Here is a 14,369-nt window from a genome sequence, read left to right on the forward strand (position 1 = left end):
AGACCATTATTTCATCCACAAAAGTATTTTGTAAAATCAAACATCGTCCTTATCGTCAAGGTCTTAACTTCCTTTTCAAAGTCTTAAGTAAACAGCAATAACATAAGCAATCAAGTGAAATGAGTTCTCAATACTTCGCTGTCGAATGTTTGCCCAAATGTGGCATTTCCTTCAGTCGTTGAAAAGGAATAAAGCGAAGAGGAAAAGAAGAAAATGTGTGTTACAGAGCAAAAGAAAAAAAAAAAAACGCCAAGAAGTATGTTAAATTGAATGGCATCCTTGAAACAATCGCACATCATTTGAGGTGCTGGAATGAAGAAATACAATAAAATCTGCGCGAATCTTTTATTTACTTATGTGGAATATACCAATAATTACAAAAACAAAATAAATGGGGTTTTGCAAAATGTAATATTAAACCACTACTTCATAGATAAATAAATAAACCGCAGATTTCCAATAAGCTTATGTCATACCACAACTTTGCATTCAGATAACTTTGTTAGATAGATATGTCCATCGAAGTCAAAGAATTTTATACTCGGATGTCGATTTGCATTTGAACAAGAGAGTTTGTTGCACTACCACTAAAATGTGTATCCCTTGAAATGCCTTTAGTCTATGGATGAACTTGAAGGAGATTTTATGAATATTGTCAACGTTAGCACATCTAAAAAGGGGAAATTTTCAATATTGTCCATGCTTGAGAGTCGTTTGGACGATGGTCACGTTCGTTGTAATTTTAATTGGATTCGATATTCATGCAGGTCTGATTGCACATTGGGAAATATATGCGTCTTTGAGTCTGTAAGTGTTGGGTAAATATTGTCACTTCAGGGGGTCAGTAGTCAACATTGCGTTTGCTAATTGGAAAAATATGCCGCAAATGTAAAAAATTTGAGAATTGATTTCTCATTGATTTCTCTTTCGCAAACTAGCAAAACCCTTGTGGTTTAACATTATCTATTTAGTTTTAGGTTAAAGAAAATTAAACGAATTTAAGCTGAGCTTGTTATAAACTCAAATATGGAAAAAAACGGAATAATTTTATATTTTGATATCGAATGCCATATATGAACCAAATTCTTTGAGTATTTGTTATGATCTCAACCGTATAGCTAAAGAGGGCATATATAATTTGCAACGTTCATGTGCCTCATCGAAATAACGGGTATACACTTTACGTTTCTTTGGTCAAAATCCGTTTCTGGATATTTGGAGTCGATCTACAGTTGTCCGTCCGTCTGTCTGTCTGGTTGATGCGCACAATAACTCTCGAAGGGAGTATACTATTTGATCCAAGCTTGGTACATCGTAATATTGATGTGAAACTTAAATCGAGTTCAGAGATGGACAATATCGGTCCACTCCTTCTGGAACCTCCCGCACAAAAGGTCAACGCTTTTAATAGAAAATTATTTACATCATAAAAGAGAAAGGATCATCCAATTTTGTTCAAACGCTGCAAATCCTAATATTTGTTACAATACTAGGTCGGGTGCGAAAATGGACAATAACAGTTACTCCATCAAGTACCTCTCCCACAAACGGTCAAAATTTTGAGTAATCATAACTCTCATAAAATTAAATAAAAGTCAGAATATCTCCAAACTTTACACATCGAAATAGTTACACTGAAACAATATATATGGTGTGTCGATGGAATATATCTGTCCACAGCTTCTGGTATCTCCCCTACATAGGGTCAATATTTGAAATAGCCATGAAGCTCATAAAATGTATTTCGCTTTATTTTCAAACTTGGTCCATCCCAACATTTCTATCAACACAAGATACGGTGTTAAGATGGAATATTTCGGACCATTCATCGCCCAAAATGGTTTACAATATTTTACATATCCCAATATTATTAATAACACAATATCTGATGTGTAGGTGGGATGTATCGATCTACTTCTTTTGGTAACTTCCCCGCAACAGATCAAAATAAATATTTATATAAAAATGAGAAACAAATATATATATCCTATTCTCCTCGAATGTCATATAACCCAATATTTCTATCAACACAAGATATGAACTGAAGATGCTAGATATCGGCTCAACCCCTTCTGACATTTTTCACACAAAGGGTTAAATATTATATATCAAATTTTTAATATTTATATCTCACATAACTTACGAAACAATTCAGCGTTTCTTTTCAAACTTCATTCTGAAAACATAATTTCAATGTACTGAAGGAATCGGCCCGACCGGTTTTAAATATTCATATATCAGGGAAGATAACAAACACATATTGTAGCGTTTTTATAATTATACATAATTTATAATTTATTATACATTACATGGTCTCCAAAATGGGTCCTTTTTCACATTTGAGGCATTTTTGAGACAATCCGGTTCCATCGCTACAAAAAATAACAAACATTTCCTTCCAATTACTTTATTTTGAAAATGACTAAAACTGCACTAAACGGAATTCTCATGTACAAATCCTTTTTTCCCTTCTTTTTAAAAATTATCCTAAACAAAAATAAGCGCTGTGATAACAAAGATAACAAAAAAGTGCACTTAGGTACACTCCCCGACACATGAATAGGACAACGCAAATATTATTTAAGAGACTGCTGGTTTTTACAAAAGAAAGGTACAATTGTATGTTATTTGTTATTGTTTTTTCTTATTGATTATCGCTCATTATTTGAGTGTAATTTAATGTGCAGAAAATGTACCGTTATGAGATTTTTTCTATTTTGTTTTGGTACTGTGGTAAAAGTACAGTATTTTTTCGCGGCACTTGAATAAGACACTGCTTTAAATTCCAGTTTTTTCGTACAAGTTAAAATGTGAAGGTCAATAATTTTAATTTTCACCGTAATTAAAGTAATTTAAATTACAATTCGTGAAAAATGGGACGAGGAAAATCATTGACTGTTGAAGAAAGACTTACAACTAAAATTTACAAAGAATCTGATTTATCTATTAATCAAATCGCAAAAAAAATTGGCAGAAGCCGGAATGTAGTATCCAATTTTTTAAAAAATGAATCAAGTTACGGAAAAAATATGAAAGGTCGAACAAAAAGTGTACTTTCAGCAGCAGATAAACGTGCTATACTTAGAAAAGCTTCAAACTCTCACGACTCCGCAGCACAAATTTTAGCTAAAACAGGTGTAGTAGCGAGCGTAAGAACTGTTCAGCGTGTTATTTCTAAAGCTGACCACTTAAAGAGATTAAAACTTAAGAAGAAACCACCGCTTAACGACACGCGTAAAAAGGCACGCCCCGAATTTTGTCGTTCGCATTGGACGGGTAAAACAAATTGGCACCGTGCCGTCTTCTCTGATGAAAAAAAATTTAATTTCGAGGGGCCAGATGGTTTTAATTATTATTTCCACGATATTCGAAAAGAAAATCATTATTTGGATCGCTTGCATAGCAGAGTGGGCGGTGTAATGGTATGGGGGGCCATATCATACTATGGCACTATCGATTTGCAATTCCTAACCACCACAATGAATGCAAATTGCTACAAAAATGTTCTTCTGGAAGCATTTCCTCAATTAAAAAAATTTTTTGGAGACCTAGAATGGATATTCCAGCACGACAATGCACCGATTCATACAGCTGGAGTCGTAAAGTCTTGGATTCGAAGCCAAAATGTCAAGCTTCTTAACTGGCCACCTTACTCCCCAGACCTTAATGTAATTGAAAATGTGTGGGCTGGCTAGTTAGAACAGTTTACGCTTCTGGTAAGCAGTACAACAACAGAGATGACCTTATCTATGCAATAAAAGAGGCCTGGTCCACAATTTCCCTCGATTACATTAAATCGTTGTACGATTCCATTCCAGACAGAATGTACGAAGTAGTTCTTAACAAAGGAGGACCTACTCATTACTAATATTGCAAAAATGTGTTCAAATCTCAATAATTTAACGTTAAAAATAAACCAAAATAAAAACTATTTTCAAACTATACATTTTATGAGTTTTTTTAAAGGGTGTCCTATTCTACTGACGCAATTATAAAGCCAATTTTGCAGTAGTTTTACATTCATTGGCATTATTTTAAACAACCATTATCCATATCACATCGAAAAATATTTTTCTCGTTAAGAACTACCTGTGGTTGAAAAAATACAAAAATTTAAATTTTTTTTCGCTATATATGTTTATAACTTGTAATTTAATATGAATTACATTGGTGTCCTATTCATGTGTTGCGGAGTGTATATTTTGGTTTACTTTAGCCTAATCATTGACATGCATTTGCATAAATTTATTATTAGCAACCGAAAAAAACATGAAACAACAGCGCCTATGTGAAGGTGTGATCTACATTTTTGGTTTATTATGCCAAAGCACAACCGATGCCACTTAAAATAAAGAAGAACATAAGAAATACAAAAAAAAAAAAAAAACATTTCCCTGGCTATGCTAAGATTAACCCATTACCTTCCATGTAAAGACAATGGAGATAAAAAGAAAAATAAACAACAACGTCGAAAGCATAACCCAGAACAATCTATGGACACGTGTGTGTGAACAATGCAAATGGAAGGAACAGTTTAAAGGAATATCTAACTCTTCCAATTTTCATTTACAGAGTCGCTTTGTTTGCACATTTTTATTCCTTCTTCCTTCTTTCCTCGTTTTCATCTACAATTGTAAGCTTTAAAAAACACTTGACACCATGAATAAAACCCAAGACTTAGGAGAAAAACATGACAGACTTGAAAGCAAAAGTTTGCAAAGAATGAAACGAATTTTTCACTCTCCTTCTTTTCGTCATTTGCCTTTTTCTGCAGCTTATTTCCTATAAAAAGTGCTTGTGAACGATTTATTGTTTTGTAAAAACAAGACGTTTTGTTTGTCATGGAACAGATGAGTGTGAAATTACTAATACGCCAGATAGCACTGTACGTCCTTTTCTCTCTTCAATGCATGCCTTCATGTTTTTATCTGAAATTATTTTGGAGAAATTTTAAGCTATTTTCTTGACTTTTTTTAGGGTTGATTTTAAATTTCTTTAAACTTTTTAGTTTTTTCCGTATTTTGCATATCTACAAGGATTCTTTATATTGAAACTTCATTTGGAACATTGAAAGACATTCAGCGATTAATGAAATCAAGTGCATTAATGATATCTCACAGCATGGAAGGATGGATACATAGAAAAATCGTGTTAAATTTGCGTTAAAATTAACGCTGTCAACATAAAATTAAAAAGTCTACAATAGTCATTAGTCCTTTCTCATTTTCGAAAACCACATTATATGCCTGTGTGTTGTAAAATTAAACTGAAATGAAAGAATTTAATTTTATGGATTAAAAGAGTTAATTTCGTTACAAGCCAAAGAATTACTCTGACTGCCAGCATCATTGAATTTATAAACTTGCAATTTAAAGCTCTCATAGATGGGGGAAACGTATGAACTGCATATATGAAGAATATTAAACAGCTTCTGCAGTAAATTGCACATAAATTATGAGCCTATTGTTGAAAAAGTTAAAACTTTCAGTCAGTAACAATGCGATGTACAAGCAAGTGCAGAATGTGTTGGGTGGGGACGGAGCAAATATTGACTATTTCCAAGCTATGTCCTAAATATTGTGAAGTCTAGCGAAAATAAAAAAAGTAAAGTATCTTTCGACTTTTGTACAGTGGTCACTTTAATTATGCCCATTAAATTCCTCACTTTTTAATCAAAAGTTTTTGTAGATAATTGAGATGTATAATAATTCTTCTAGTTTGTTGACCCTCATTATATCCTCATATACGCTAGAGAGGATATATATCAGTTGACAAAGCCAAAAAACCCAAAACTATTTTAGACCCTAGGTTTCTTTGAAGCAAATCCAATTCATGAGATTTAGAGTCGATCTAGCGATGTTCGTCCGTCCGTCCGTCCGTCCGTTTGTCTATCTGGTTAGTGCGCACGATAGCTTTGGAAGGGATATCCGATTTGGTCCCAACGTGGTACATCGTAATATTATTATAAAACTTAGAACGAGTACGGAGATGGGCAATATCGATCCACACCTTCCTCCCATTTCCCATTAAAAATCGAAATTTTCTAAATAAATGTTTTATGGCAGACAGTGAAAGAATAAACCGATTTTGCTTCAATTTTGCTTAATCTTAATATTTACATCAGTTCTAGACCAGGTACGAAAATGGACAATATCGGTCCACTCCATCAAGTATCTCCCCCACAAAGAATATCCATAAAACGCGAAATTAACATGTGATTCCATTCCGACTCGGTACGTCTTAATATTCCTATCAATACAAGATCTGTCCCTCCCCTCCAAAGGATCAACCTTTTAAATAACCAAAACAATTATAAAGTTCAGAAAAGTCATCTGGTTCTCTTTATATTTCACACATCCAATTATTTCTGTTAACACAAGATTTGCTGCGAAGATGGGATATATTGGTCAACTACTTCTACAACCCCTCCACTTTGGATATAAATGTTCGATTTTCTTGCCAATATTTTTATCTGCATTAGATGAAGTATGAATATGGAATATTTCGGTGAACTATATTTGGTGCATCACGCACATAGTGAAGGAAGTAATCTGGCACATTCCTTTGGAACGTACTCCATAGGGCATCAACTATTTGAATGGTCATAAGAGAAGTCAAAATATATAATCGAACAAGAATATGCATCTGCCGGCAAAACCGACTAAAACTTTTTATATTATTTCCATTAGTTTTGCATCCGAATGAAACAAACATTAGAAATTTGGATGTTCAACACGCAGTACTTACTGACATACATTGGAAGTGTACAGAATACGCAGAGAAACCCAGAATACTCCTGAATTTTTTATATAAAACAGTTTCCTGTATACCTCTATATTCCCAGAAGCCCTCTATATATTTAAAATTAGCTCACACAGCTTGAAAAACAACATTAATACTACTTGTGCATGGCAATAGCATTCTTTGAACTTTTATTTTTAATATCAACAATTGGAAGAATTTCGCCATGCATTTTGTGATAGTTTGTAATTTTGTTTTTGTTCATAAAAATAGAAAACCAAAATTTCTCTTTTTGTTAGTCCCATATTTATTCACACACATACAGCAACTCCTTTCAATACCCCAAAATAGAGTGTCAAAGATTTCAGTTCAATGAAAATATAAATTACATCGTGTGGTCAGTTGTAGTTGGAGGTTTTGTTTTTTGTATTTTGGTTTTTGGATTGGATTGGATTGTCTGCCCCATTGTAACACAAATCGCAAATTCAAATCCCAGCAATTGTCTGCATGCACCAGCATAGCCAATGGTTACTGTTGCCAATGTTTATGAATTTATTCAACTTTGATCGAAGGGTCATTTGTCTTTGGAACTCTGCTATTCTTGCTGCAACAGCACATTGAACAGATAAATTCGAGCATCATCCTTTTTCTTCGCAAATTTCGAGAATTTTTAATAAAGTCATTGAAAATGGTATACCAATCAAAACTGAGACAGTTGTCCTCCTCATGCAAAATCTCTGATTTCTAAAGAAACGCAAAATATGTGACTTTCATCTAAAATCCTGCATTTTAAGGCAACTATTTTGGAAGAAGTAAAATATACGAAAGAAATTAATTTCATATATGTCTATAATAACAATAAAAAAAGCATAAAATTTTGTATTATTCATATGCATGCATGACATGTCAATAGAATATTAATTTATGGTTAAGAATAGCATTCAAAATAAGTAATATATCATAATAATCGTTGAAAATAGTTAGTAATTTATGTCAGGGTTATATCTCATTTAAGTTTGATTTTAGGAAATAAAACTGAATTATTTTAAATAACAAAATGCACTGATTTTCATTTAATTTTTTTATTTTCAGATCTGAAATGTTTAAGTTGCGTGTAATGATCAGTTTATATATGGTAAGTTGTATGTATGGAATAAATAGGCATTGATAATAGCGTCAGAAATTTAATAAATTGAGATAGTTTAGTTATTTACTTTTGTAATTTTCACCAAGTTTCAGGTCATTATTCTAAGTTGTTGCTATATTTAAAACAAGTTTTGTTTTGTTTTTCGGTTTTGTCAACAGATATATACACGCAGCCTTACGACATGATTATTCAAACTGCTTACTCTTTATGGGGAGAACTGCGAACAAGTGGGCCAATTTTGTTCATTTCGTATCTGACCTAAGTCTGATATAAATGTTATGACGTGCAAGATTTGTGCTATATCAACTACTTCTTCACATTTTATGAGATATGTGATCGATTCAGGAAAATTTTGAAATATGAGTGAGGTAAATAATATAGCGGACCACTTCATCTAATATTGATAAAAATATGGAAATTTTAAATAAAATCAAATATTTATTTCCAATGCGAATAAATTATATTCAAAATGTTCAACATTTAGGACTGGACCCATAGTTTCCTTATTCACATCTGATCCCTGGTTGAGTGAGATATTTAGATATACCAAGTTTGAAATGCATCGCTGACTTGCTTCGTGTTGGCCGATATCTGTTATCTTCACACCAGATCTTATGTTAATAAAAATATTGTAATGTGCTAAATTTTGAAGAAAAGAAATCGAATTTTTTGAGTTATATAATTATTTAAAATTTTGACCTGTATGGGGGAGGTTCTTGTAGGAGTGGTCCAATATATTTCGTCCTCGCACCAGATATTGGTTATCGGGGATGTTTGAGATTCGAAGAGAATCTGTTGTTAAATTCGTATCTTGTGAGAGATGTAATTATTTAACATTTTGACCTGTTGCGGGGGAGGTACCAGAAGGTGTGATCCGATATATTTCACCACCATTCCAGATCCAGATCTTGTGTTGGTAAAAATATCTCAATTCACATTTTATAGGACTTACAATTATTCAAAATCTTGGCCCTGTCAGGTGTAAGCAGATGTGTGTAACCTGCATACTAGATCTTTTGTGGATGGAAATATTCAGCGTTATTCCAAATTTTGATCCGTTGTGTGGAGGTCCCAGAATAAGTAATCCGTTATATCTGTCCATGAAACCAGGTCTTGTGTTGGTAAAAGAATTGAGATGTGTGAAATACTTTTACCATTGTGAGGGAGGTACCAAAAGTAAAGGGCCCATAAATTTCATCTTTATGCCAGATCTATTGTTGATCAATAGATGTGCGAAATTTTCAGAGTTTATAAAAGTTATAATTATTCAAAATTTTGGACCTTTGTGTGGGAGGTATATGATGGAGTTGTGTCAATACTCTCTATTTTCGCACCTGACATAGCACTGTTAAAAATATTAATATTATTTGAACAAAATTAGATAATTCTTTCTTGTTCTATACTGACAGACAGACGGAAGGACGGAAACCTCAAGATCGACTACAAATGTTTCGATGAGGCATGCGAGAGCTTCATATCCAACAAAGAAAAATTCCGAATATATCTCATACCTTTTCCGATCTTTCGTCTTAGATTATTTACAACCACCTGGAGACGTTTGGATTGGGGTTTTTGTATTATAGTTTGATAATGATAACGATGTTCATTTGCCCATCCACATGTCTACATATCAGGCTGGGGTACACGATGTATATATATATATAAATTTAAATCGAATTTGAAGACTGTAACTGAACGAAATACTTCCTTATCTAGTTCCGTGGACTTCGGTAGTTCGTATAAAAACACTGCGTATGAGTTATATCACGTACGTATGTCATTTATAAAACAAGTAAGCAAAGGCTATAGTCGTGCGGGGCCGACCATGTGATACCCTACAACTCTACAACATGATAGAGGCCCTCTTATGTCCTAATCCATTTTGGAAGATTTCGCTTTTGAAACTATGTCACGCAGATATTACCATTATCATTTTGAACAGGGACATTTGCCCAATATTTGCGAACTATGTCGTGTTGTTAGTTGTTGTGCAAAAATGCTAGAATTCTTCCCTGTCTTTATCGCTCTTCCCAGGCATGTCGAATGGCTTCATTTGCGTATCAGGATTTTTTTTCCTGTTTTTGGGTCATTTGAACCATCTCCAAAAGCAAGAGGCCCCTCTGAATCTCTAAATTTAAACTAGCTATCGTCAGATATCGCCTGTAAGTAATGCTGGTATTATTTACACAAAGTAGTGGTCCATTCTAGCCAGAGTCCTTAACTCTAATTTCATGCGAGATTTTTTATCGTTTGGTTTCTATTTGTATTATAACGGCTGCAAAATCAGGAACATGTTTTGTTGGTCAATTTCAACCCCTAAATATAATGCGGAAATCTTTGAAGACAATAGGCCTAGCCATTCTGAGCCTAACCCTACCATTTTCGTGAGGATCTGACGATAATTGCAATATACATATATAATATCCCCAACCTGTGTTGTAAGGTGAAAAAATATTACAAAATATACACTTTAATATTATAAGTCAAATTGAAAAATCGCATCCGATAAAAAATATGAAAAAAATAAAAATATGTCACAAAATACTAAAAAATCAATATTAACATCATTATAGGCTTCTTTTATGCGTTTTTTTTTAGATTTTATCCTTTTATGCCATGAGGGCATTCTGGATTGACAAAATTTGTTAAAATCGGTCCAGCTATTCTTGAGATATAAGCATTTTAGCTAACATCCCCTTCCTTTGTATATAAACATTGTATATATTTCGCTATATGTACCCGAAATATTTACTATCGGCATCTACGTAACAGTCAGAATTGACCTGTTTCTTCTATTTGTGATTTCGCCGGCATTAAAATATTCGCGGTTTAGTTGAAAATGTGATTTTATTTAACTCAAATGTCATAGCCTTTTTCACCCACTAAATATTACCCGATGACCATAAAAATTGGAAGGCTTCTGCCCAGCCCTAAGCTCTAGCCACATGCTAACTTCCGCGTCGATTGGTCTATAATTGCGACCTGTAGAACAACTGCAAAATCCGACATTTTTTCAGGTTTTGGTCCATTTCAACCCCTAAATATTATGCGATCATCTCCAGAAGAAATAGGGTTCTATTCTGACCCTATCCCCACCTTCATTCTGAATTTCGTGAAGATCGGACTATAATTACGGCCTGTAGAGTGATTACAAATTAACGTGGACAGACGGACAGACGGACGGACGGACATACATAGCTAGATCGACTCAGCTCGGCGACATAGGAAGATCCATATATACTCTCCTATGTGGGAAACCAATATTTCGAGGTGTTACATAATTTTTGGCCCAATCAAACTTATAAGACCCCCAACACATAGTGTTGTAGGGTATAATAAAACTCGAAGAGGTAATGTTAGGGGTAAACAACTGCTTAGAAAGAAAAACCTTTGGCAATATATATTTCGATTCTAGGTCAGTAAATATCTCTTTCTATTTTCCTTCATAAATTTCATTATTATTTTTATTGAAATGTTTTACGTCAATTCTGTATTTCTACAATTTTCCTATAACAAAATATGCAATTTGTTTCTAAATTATATCCCACAACAATGCTTAATTCGTCTGAATTATATTTACTATTGACATTAATGAAACTCGAAACTCCTTCAATTCATGCAGTAGAATTCAACAAAACATACCTCAAGGCTCATAACTATATTCCATTTCATTACTGTAATTAAAGTTATTTTACTTGTCTCATTTCCATGAAGTAATGATAACTTTTCGAATTGTTGTTCAGGTCTACACAGAAGGAATGTGACGGAGAAAGAAGGAACATTTCAATAAAACGACTTTTTAAAAATTGTCTTTTACATAGAAAGCCACAGAGGAAATTAACTGTAGATACAAATATAGAAAATAATAAAAGTTTCAATAAAACATTCGAGTCTGCCTGCAATGTAATTGGGACTAATAGAATTTCCCAGAAAAATTTGTGTTTATCATAATATAATTGATTACGAATTTTACGTCATAACACATTTAAAATTTAGATGGTCCCAGGTTGAAAACACAGCTCAACTAGCTGTTTCCTTTAAGTTTCGAATGCCACATGATTCTTTTCTTTTTTTAGTTAGACCCCGGCAGAGGACTAAGGCTTAAGTTTCGTTTGAGCATGGTATCCCAACTCTCATGACTTATTCATACCCTTTCAATGGATTTTAAACAAACGACTAGGCCTTAAATACATTTCTTCATTTGCGTAGCGGGAGAGCAATATAAACCGATTGTGGGTCATGTTGAAAATGGGGAGATTTTATAAATTATCCCAGATATAATGTCATTATCTTGTAGTGCATTCCTCTCCCAATACCTTTAAGAATTCTGTAAAACATACTAAAATACTAAAAATAATTGAATATGTCATAAAAGTTGCCATCATTTTGTAACGTGGGCCTGAAAATTTAATATTACCTTAATCCTTGTTATTTCCCAAAAATAACGTGGGCTGAACATGAGTGGGATGTGGGTTTTTTTGTTATTGTATTTATACTTTTTTAAAGTGTGCGCCTAAAAATGTGGCTGCGAGTTGACGATAATTGGATAGGATATGCTCTACATCTTTTCGTATGTAATGTACTCAATGGACTTTTTACAATTATGGCTCCTGTGTGTCTGTTCGTCACACTTTTTTATTAAAATAAATTGAAGATGTGGGATGAAGTGGATGAGTGTTGTAAATGGCCAAAAATTGAAGTAGAAACCATGTTGACAAATGTGTTGTATTTTATCAATAACTTTTTGGACAATCATCGACATTAAGAAATAGTAAAGTTTTCGATTTCATAAAATTGTAATAGTAAAAGATTGTTCAATACTAATTTCAGTTAATAATTCATAAATAATGAGAGCGAAAAGACAATTGAACAGAAAGTGCCGAAAATGGACATAATACCCCATTTTAAAAACTTCAACATCGAATAAATACTGTTTGCTTATTATAGATCAGTTGTGAATTAAATGAGAGTTACTAATGGCCTTTATTATATATATACGCCGATTTCAACCAAGTTTGAAGTATAAATATGGAATTTATCGGAGATAATTATGGCATATGCGGTTTCAATATCAAATTTTGATTAATTAATAATAGAAGCTGTAAACAATATTTTACTGGGAAGTATTTTTCTGTCGAAAAAAAATCATGTAGCAAGGATATAGATCTCAATAGCATAGTTTCCCTCTGGGAGATCAGACATTCCAAAGTGACGTAGTTAAAACCATGTAAAATTTTTAAATTCCTTAATCATTAAGGCTTACATATTTTTATACCCTCCACCATAGTATGGAGGGTATATGAAGTTTGTTTGAAATATACATTTTAATATACATTTTAGACCCCACAAAGCATATATATTCTTGATCTGCATAAAATTTTATGTCGATTTATCAATGTTCGTCCGTCTGTGGAAATCACTCTAGCTTCCGAACGAAATGGAGTAAGTTGATAAAAATTTACTCAAATGTGTGCAGGACTTTTGGTATTGAAAATGGGCTATGTAGGTCCATATCTTCGTATAGCCCCCATATAACGATACCTCCCGATATTCAGTACTTTAATGATTTTGGCGACATTATTTACCGGACTTGTTTCAAATTTGGTGTTTGAAGTTCGTAATGTACACCAAAGCCCAAGACAGAAAATGAGCAATGTTGGTCCACGTCTTCCCCTACGGTACCCCCCGATATTCGGTATTTTGGTGATTTTAGCGACATTATTTGCCAGAATTGTTTCAAATTTGGTATTTGAAGTTCGTAATGGATAAAACAGCCTAAGACAGAACATCTTCGTATAGGCCCTATATAACGGTACCTCCCTCTTTTCGGAATTTTGATGATTTTAACGATTTTATTTACCGGCATTATTTCAAATTTTGCATTTCAAGTTCATATAGATACTACAGCATAGGACAAAAAATCGGTCATGTAGGTCCACGTCTTCGTATAGCCCCTCCGAAATTCGGTATTTTGATGATTTTAGTGACAATATTTGCCGGGATTGTTTCAAATTTGGTATTTGAAGTTCGTAATGGATACTACAGCCTATGACAAAAAATTTCCTGTGCAGGTCCACGTTTTATAACCCCCATGGTACCTCCCTATATTCGGTATTTTATTTATTTTAGCTAAATTATGCAGGTCCACGTCGTCGTATAGACCCTAATATACGGCTACATTCGATATTTTTAAGATTTTAACAGCATTTTTAACGGATTTTATTTTTTTGAAAATTGCCAAATTTATACCAAATGGTGGAGGGTATTCAAAGTTTTATCCAAGTATAAAAATCATATGTTAGCATTTGGACTTGCCTTCTTTTAACCACCCGGCTAATAAAAACATCAATTCCAATCAAACTGCTAAAAATTATATCTGCTTTATGTCGATACACAAAATACGTCAAAAAAAAAAAAAAAAAAAAAAAAAAAAAATGTTTATTTGCCTACAAAAACAAAAAACAATCTTCATCCTTGCAAA

The sequence above is a fragment of the Musca domestica genome, unplaced genomic scaffold (genome assembly GCF_030504385.1).
Source record: "Musca domestica strain aabys unplaced genomic scaffold, Musca_domestica.polishedcontigs.V.1.1 33, whole genome shotgun sequence".
NCBI lineage: Eukaryota > Metazoa > Arthropoda > Insecta > Diptera > Muscidae > Musca > Musca domestica.